The sequence below is a fragment of the Taudactylus pleione genome, unplaced genomic scaffold, assembly GCF_031769625.1.
Source record: "Taudactylus pleione unplaced genomic scaffold, aTauple2 ptg000627l, whole genome shotgun sequence".
NCBI lineage: Eukaryota > Metazoa > Chordata > Amphibia > Anura > Myobatrachidae > Taudactylus > Taudactylus pleione.
In genome coordinates, this window is record NW_028285029.1 from 2133988 (window position 1) to 2143171 (window position 9184).

Sequence of the window (9184 nt, forward strand, 5' to 3'; positions counted from 1 at the left end):
CCTGGGGGTCGCCATGGTGGTGGTGTTGGGGTCCTTCTATCCCCTGGTTACTCATACCAACCAATTCCCTCTGAACCATCCCTTACATTCTCTACATTTAGAGTCCATGCTATACGCCTCTTCCACCCAGTACACCTCTGAGTAGCTGTCATTTACTGTCCCCCAGGCCCTCCCTCCTAGTTCCTTGACAACTTTTCTTCCTGGCTCCCTCACTTTTTCTCCTCAGACCTTCCCTCCATTATCCTAGGTGACTTCAATATTCCAATTGATATCCCCACAGAATCTGCTGCCTCCAAACTCCTCACCCTCACATCTTCACTTGGTCTCTCCCAATGGACCGCCTCACCCTCCCATGTGAGTGGCCATATGCTTGATCTGGTCTTCACTCACCGATGTGATATTTCTGATCACTCCAATTCCCCTTTCCCACCCTCTGACCATCACCTTCTCTCTTTTAACCTGTCCCTCTCTCCTTCCCCTCCTCTACCTCCAAAAGCCACCATCACTAAGCATCACATTGATGCTATCGACACAGTTTCCTTTTCTTCCCTGCTTGACTCACTTCTCTCCCCTATCCTCTCTCTCTCCTGCCCTGATCAAGCCACTTCCCTATACAACGACTCCCTTACTTCTGCTGTGGACTCTGTTGCTCCGGCAATCACTATTCACACTCGCTGATCTACTCCCCAACCTTGGCATTCCAAATGCACCAGATACCTGCAAAAGTGATCACAAACAGCCGAGCGATGGTGGAGAAGATCACGCTCTAAGCCAGATTTTCTCCATTTCAAATGTATGCTCTCATCCTATAGTGCTGCTCTCTCCCTCTCTGAACAGTCATATTTCAAGATCCTCATCTCCTCTCATTCCTCTAATCCCCAGCATCTCTTCACCACTTTCAACTCCCTCCTTCGCCCACCCCCTCCTTGTCTCCCTTCCTTGCTCTCTGCCCTTTACTTTGCGACCTACTTTACATCTAAAATTGATTCCATAAGTCAGGACATCATATCCAACCAGTCCCCCAGCTCTCCACCTCCTCCTTTTCCAGATCACCCCTCCCCATCAACTTTACCAACTCTAACATCCTTCTCCCCTGTATCTGGAGAGGAAGTCATGGCCTTCATCCGGTCCTCCCCCACTTCCACCTCCACTCTTTATCCTATCTCCTCCCGCTTCCTCCGCTTCCTCTCTCTTTCTGCCTGCTCCCATCTTGCCCACCTCATTAACCTCACCCTCTCATCAGGCACTGTTCCTTCTGCATTCAAGCATGCCCTTGTCTCCCCCTTTTTTTAAAAACCTACCCTTGATCCTAACCTTCTTTTCTAACTACCAACCCATCTCTCTCCTACCTTTTGCCACCAAACTCCATGAGCAGATTGTCTACAAATGCTTTACCACTTTTCTTTCCTCCCACTCCCTCCTTGACCCTTTTCAGTCCGGCTTCCATTATCTCCACTCCACTGAAACTGCCCTCACAAAAGTCAGCATCATCCTCCTTGCTGCCAAATGCAAAGGCCACTACTCTCTTCTCATTCTCCTTTATCTCTCTGCTGCTTTTGACACTGTGAACCACCCTCTCCTGCTGCATATCCTTCACTCCCTTGGTCTATGTGACACTGCACTCTCCTGACTGTCATCCTACCACTCTGACCGATCTTTCGCAGTTTCCTCTCATGACTCCTCTTCCCCCCACAACCTCTTACAGTAGGTGTTCCCCAAGGTTCTGTTCTTGGACCACTCCTACTCTCCCTCTATGCTTCCTCTCTAGGTGAACTGATCAGCTCTTTTGTCCTCCATTATCATCTCTATACTGATGATGCTCAAATCTACCTTTCCTCCCCTGAACTCTATCCAAATCTCTCTCTGCTATCTCTTCCTGGATGTCCCAGCAATTTCTTAAACTTAATATGTCTAATACAGAGCTGATCATCTTCCCACCCTCCCACATAACCTCACTTCCCACTATTTCTTTATCAATTGATGGAATAACTATCTCATCTAGTCCCAAGGTACGCTGTCTGGGAGTTATCCTGGACTCATCCCTCTCATATCCAGAACCATTCACAGTCCTGTCATTTCCATCTCAAAAATATTTCTAAGATCAGACCCTATCTCACCCAGGATGCTACTAAAACCCTCATACACTCACTGGTCATCTCCAGATTGGAGTACTGTAACCTCCTCCTATCTGGCCCCCCAACTCCATCTCTCTCCTCTCCAGTGTATCCTTAATGCTTCTGCATAGCTTATCTTCCTCTCCAAACACTCTACATCTGTCTTCCCTCTCCTACAAACCCTCCACTGGCTCCCCTTCCCTTTTATAACCCAATTTAAGGTTCTCATGCTCACTTACAAAGCCCTCACCCAATCTTTTCCCATATATAACTCTGATCTCATCTACCTTCACTCTCCTCTCCTCTCTCTTCATTCCAACTAATGCACACTGCCTTTCATGCCAGCTGATTACTTCCTTCAACTCCTGCCTCCAAGACTTTGCCCGCACTGCTCTCCACCTCTGGAACTCTCTCCCACTCCCCATCAGACTTTCCAACTCTTTGCAATCCTTCAAATGGGCTCTCAAGACTCACTATTTCATCAAAGCCTTCCAGCTATCATTCTAACTCCATGCTACATGCTCCTTCCTCCCCATCTACCCCATCTGTGTCAAACCAGTTTGTCTTCCCCCACCTTTTTAGAATGTAAGCTCTCATAAGCAGGGCCATCTACCCTCTAGTGCTTCTCCTTACTTTAGTGTCATTTACTTCTTACTCACCACTAGGGCACCTAACACTTGGTTGCTTATGCTCTGTTGCTTATCTGGGTGATATGGTCACTAGTGTAACAACATATATTATGCATGTCCTGTATTGTATTGTTCTGTAAGTTGCTTGTCTACAATCTGTTTATGTACTTTCTAAGGCGCTGCAGAACACATGTGGCGCCATAGAAATAAATGATAATATTAATAATAATAATAATAATAATAATAATAATATCTCCCCGAAGCATTTTTTATTTATTTTTATTTTTTTATTTTGATGATTAAATGAACATTGTTCTTCTCTTTCTTCTGTATTTCTAATATACTTATGTAATTGCAATCCATTGTGCTTTATTCCTTGTTTGGAACAACATTATATTTTACCTTGACTAACAAATAAAATGTATAAAAGAAAGGGCTTGCTTGCACTTTCACTTAAAAGAGACATTCAGGCTACATTATATCTAAAGGAAATTATTTTGGATCAAAGGGTACAGTTTGTTTAAAAATGTTGGCCACTGGTTAAATTTTTGTTGTTAAACTAAACATTTCACCATAATTTCATTCACATTTCAATTAATATATTGAGAGGATGAATCAATATTTGGGAGACCTACTATATCATAATTTTTGGCTTATTAAGATAATGTAATGGATATACTACATTGAGCTCCCTTTCACATAATAACCATACACATGAATTGACCTTTAAGGGTTATATTTACTAAAGTGAGAGTTTTTAGAAGTGGAAATGTTGCCCATAGCAACCAATCAGATTCTAGCTACTATCTTATTGATGGTGCTAAATAATTGTTAAGTGGAATCTGATTGGTTGCCAGGGGCAACATCTTCTCTTCTAAAAACTGTCATGTTAGTAAGTATACCCCTAAGTCTCAATTCTTCATCATGCAGAGTCTCCATTCCCTTGTGCAGTCCTGTGTAATCTCACAGTTACAAGAGTTGTATAACATTTCTACTCAAATTACAGGAAACTTAATCCAGACTTCATCTTGCTACAAATCATTGACACACTTGAGAAAAAGGATAGTTCTTAAATAAGATTAGGTAATATGATATACTGTAGCTATCCATTCAGAACTTTTGTCTCTGAGTACCATACATAAAGTTTTCAAGTGTAATTGATTTTTTTATATCCTTCAAAGAATACTCTATTATTCATTTTGGAATTGCCATGCTCATTATGGATGTTTAAGATGTTTCATGTCTCTTATATTAAACCCATTGATGATAAATGAGAAGAATACAAGAAGATTCAACACTTTGGTTCCTGTAACTACAAGGGTGGTCTTCAATTTCTTGCAAATTGAAAGGTTTATGGTCCCTAGCAATGCAGTTGGGGTATCTCTACCATTATCCATGTTCATTGTCTTCCGAAAAGGTTCCATACACATTTTTATATATATATATATATATATATATATATATATATAATGTGGTGTGGGAGCTGCACACACTTACTGGCATAAATTGCGGGTGCACGGTGAAGAAAATTCTAGTCCAACAATCCATTTGGAGCAAACCTGTGACCAGGTTACCCCAAGTGTAAGAAAAACTGGCACTCCATGGAAAGGTACAAAAAAGCCGTTTTACTGTGTAAACAGGTAAGCAGTCATGAGCTTGCAGAACAATGTATACATACTAAAGATATACTTATCAGCAGTCTGCTGGTTTCTGAAAGAGCCATATAACAGACATAGTCCTAGTCTCAACAGCTGTTTCGGTGCGTCAGCACCTTTGTCAAGAGACTGTCACACATACTATGGCAAAAGCTCAACCTAAATACCCCTTCCATGAATGGAATACAACTCACCTGTGTGAGCACCTGCAGGCTATCACCGCCGGTCACCATGGGACTCACAATCACCCCCCGATCCACGTGGACAGGAGCACTGCACCAGAAGTGAAACAAGCAAGTGGAACTAAGCTACCAGTCCACATGGGTGGGGAAGAATGAAAGGATCCCGTGTCCCAGAAGTGATGCCCTCCCAAATGTAAACAATAACAAAACAACGATTTATATACAATGTTCATAACGGAACATCAGCATTCGCTTCCGTGACAAGTGAGACACCACATATATACACATTACAAACACACAATAATACAAAAATACGAAAGTGGATCCAATGTTAATACTTGAGATTGTACATGCAAATATTATACTGTATATCACTGTCACATAGCACTTCACATTCAGATACAACTACAGTCGCACACAGAATATAGACATGCCACATATAATATTAGTCTTCAAAAGCTGCTTGTGCATCCTAGTTGAATTCCTTTGTGAAAAAGATGCATTTGAAGGGAAAAGTTGCACAAAAAGATGTTTGGTGCTATTAATTCAAACCACAGCATAGCACAACTAGATAGGCTTTTTAATGCGCAAGGAGGCAAAATGTATGTTGACTCATCTGTAGGTATTGCCACTCAACAATTCACCTAACATATGATGATTTATTAATAATTCTGATCTAATCATTGTCCTTTCTACTGGTGTTCTGCTACTTAAAACTCCTGCCTGTGTGCTATAATAGTGGGTGTAATCAATTTTATATACTAAAATATACAAAAATAAGATACTAATACTTTTCAAAGTATTAATAACACAATCATGGTAAGTGACTGATATAGCACAATAAATTGCTGCAATCTTCTGCTTCATGACTGAGTATTCAGAATTAACATAGTCTCTTGGTCCCTCTTTGATAAAGCCCCCTAAACCAGAGTGAAACACAATAGTATCTACCTGCTATGTGGTGACATCTATTTGTGGAGTGATAGCACATTACCTATGGAAGCTGGAGTTTTATTAACTACTCATTTGAGCTGGGATCCAGAAGGACAGCTACCTGCTCTCAAGACTGAGGGACTGTGTACTAGAGGAGCTCCGCTCACAACTGGAGCCCTGATTTGGCAGAATTTATTCCAATCTCCCACACAGTAACCAGGAGCACCTCTCCATGGCATGTGTAATAGGAGGTATATTCATCCAACACCATAGGAATTGTACTGGACTCCATGATCACTGTTATTAATGTGGTGAGACTATTGCCATTATATATTTTCAAACTTTGTTACACATTCATACTAGCAGCCATACCGGACCCTGATTAAAAGCTCTGATCTCTGCCAAGAGACTATGTTAATTCTGAATACTCAGTAATTGAAGCAGTAGATTGTTGCAATTTATAGTTTTATATCAGTCACTTACCATCTTTGTGTGATTAATACTTGTAAAAGTATTAGTATTTTTATATGTTTTAGAATATAAAATTGATTATATACATCATTTGGTGTCCTGAACTTTTATTTCTGTTTATGCCAAGAAGGTTCAAGTGTTTTCTAATTAGCGCATCACCATCATCTGTATTGTAGGGTTTTGTAATTTGGAGTGAGCTTACACAGGCTTACTGGGTGAAGTGCTGCTATAATAATTAATTTATTCATTAGTGCCTGGCACTTGTGTTTTTTGGTTTTATAATAGTGGGTGTTAAACTCAACACAAGATCACTGACATCACAAAGACCACCTAATACAATTTTACCCAGCATATATAAATATGCTATGACCAGAAATCTGTGCCAGAGTGTTACCCTCTACATATGATTGGAAATAAGTGGGTCTGGTTCTTAAAGAATTCTACCCACCCAAACTTCACAATCTGGGCTCGGATCTGAGTCTGGCTCAAGGTTTTCTCGCCTGATTCGGATCCTAAAATGAGGCAAAATGCGTCATTCTCCTGCTGTTGTATTCTTGTGTGTTTTGGATTCTATAAAGGTCCCAGTGATCAGAGCCTTTTTCACTCCAGCTGTAGACAGTGTGCAAAACAGATATGCTCTGTCTGTTGTTCAAGGGTGCAGTGTTGTTGGGTTGGGTGTCTCTGCTGCTGTTTTTCAAGATGCAGTGTTGTCAGGCTGGGGATGCAGTAAATAAAGGGGGTTGCAGCACATAAAGGGGTGCTGCTGTTTTGTCCTGTCTATCAAGGGGCTGGGGCAGCAGTACATAAAGGGGTGCTGTGCCATCCAGGGGTGCTCTTCCCCAGTGTTTAAAAACAAAAGTTAAATAAAATTATCATTCCACAAAAAAGATCTGTTTTGACTTTTTTATGTGTGTGCTACTGTAGCTAGTAGCTAAGCTATTATTGTTCGCTGACACTGCCAGCCAGACCGCAGTTTATCATCCACATATTTGTGACTGCAGGTGGTCATTTCACACTCCACTGCTCTGCAGCAGTGCTTTATTGTCCATAAAGGCATGCTGTGCTGTTCATCAAGGGGCTACTTCTTCATCAGTGTTTAAAAAATTAAAGATGAATAAAATTATCATTCCACAAAAAATATATATATACAATTTTTGTGTGTGTGCTACTGTAGCTAGTAGCTACAGTGGGCTGTTATTGTTTGATGAAAAGGCCAGCCAGAACACAGTTTATCATCCATGTATTTGTGACTCTGCAGGTGGTCCATTCATACTCTGCTGCTCCACAGGGGTGTTTTGTTGTCCATAAAGAGGTGCTGTGTTGTTCATCAAGGGGCTGTTGCCTCATCTGGGGGTGTTCTTCCCCAGTGTAAAATAAATTATTGTTTGGTGACATTGCCACTCAGACCGCAGTGTAAGTTTGTTAATATGGAGTACGATCAAATGAGAGGAGAGCAGGAACCACAAAGTACTTGTACTGCAGCTGCTTCCAGCAGTCATGGTGATGATACAAGGCCCTCAACATCATCTAAAAAGGCCAATGCCCAAGGGCTTAAGTCACGGCATGTAAAATAAAACAGGCAATGTTTTACAGTGTAAAAGAAAAAAAAATGAAAAACTGAGTTAGCTGCAGATAAACAAAAAAATACAATATGCCATTTACTACACAAAGTGGCCTTAGCCTTTATTTATGACTAGTGTTTATGCATCTTATGATGATGAAATCCCTTTACCCTGAAGAAGTGTCAAAAAAATGAAAAGTGCATTGGCACATGAACAAACTGTGTGCTCAGAAAAGTCACAGATCCCAGAGGAGAGTCCAAGTGTGTACGCTGTTGCTTTGTATGAGCCTGAACTTTCCAATATTGTACTTGAAGAGGATCCTCCTTCCACCAATTGTGTGCCCTCTGCAAATGTGGGGATAAGCAGCACAAGTCATTATGCTAATGTAGAAATTGAGGATGCTGCTGTGGATATGCACCAGGAGGATGATGAGGATATTTCTGTATTTGGTGCTAATAAGGATGAAAAGGATGTTGATGATGAGGATGTTGATGCTAAGGATGTTATTCTTGTAAATCAGGCAACAGTTGTTGCCCACGGTATGAAAAATCCCATTGTCATGCTGAGACAAAATACAAAAAAATCCACTTCTCATGTATGGAATTATTTCCAACCAAATCTGGACAACAATAGCCAAGCCATCTGTAGTGTTTGCAAAGCAAGAGTGAGTAGAGATAAGGATATTAACCATCTAGGAACCTCCTCCCTTTTATGTCACTTGCAGCACATTCATCAAATTCCAAAGTGTTTCCAAAATTCAGAAAATTTTGCTAAAAACATAACAATCTGTCCAGCATTACCTAGCTACTCATTTCTTTCTGTTAGATCCAAGTGCATCTAATCTCCACCACCAATACCTATATCAATAACATTCTGAATCATGATTGGAAATAGTCCTGCTGCATCCAATTTCATAAGCATGACTGACTCCACTCCTATCTGTGATTCCTTAGAAGGATCCATGAGTGCTACTCCTGTTGATGCTGCTGCTGTGAGCATATTCTCATCCCAGAAGGGGAATAGGAAGAAGACTACTTTTAGTAGTTTAACAAAACAATTGACTGCCAAACAATCCTTTGCAATGGGGAACAATTTTGACAGTAGTCAGCCAATTGCACAGCGGATTACTGACAACATAACAGCTATGCTGGTATTAGATATGCATCCAGACTCTACCCTTAATGTAGTGGCAAAAACAATGTTGATAATAGGTGCACAATAAATTCAGAAGTGCAGCAGGTGGTGAAAACACAAAAGAGTAGACACCCAAAACTCAGAAAGCATAAAGATTACAAATAATATGTGTGTCCACCTCTAGTGCTCTTCCGAACACAAGGTCAGTGAAGAAAAAAAATATATAAAATAATCACCATAAATAATTCCACTTGGTAATGGAGTAATGCACAAAATCCAATTGGAACATCCTATAGATAGATGGTTGATGGTATTTCTGAAAAGAATATCTCCTCCATTTGTGTGTTATGTAGTGGGTCTGAGAAAGTTAATTGAGGTCGATTTTCCCTGCTACCATGTCCCTTCTAGAATCCACTTCAATAGTACAGCAATTCCCAGTCTGTACAAGGATATTAAAAAAACTTAAAAGTGTCCTCCAAAATGTCATTGTAACCACTCTCCACT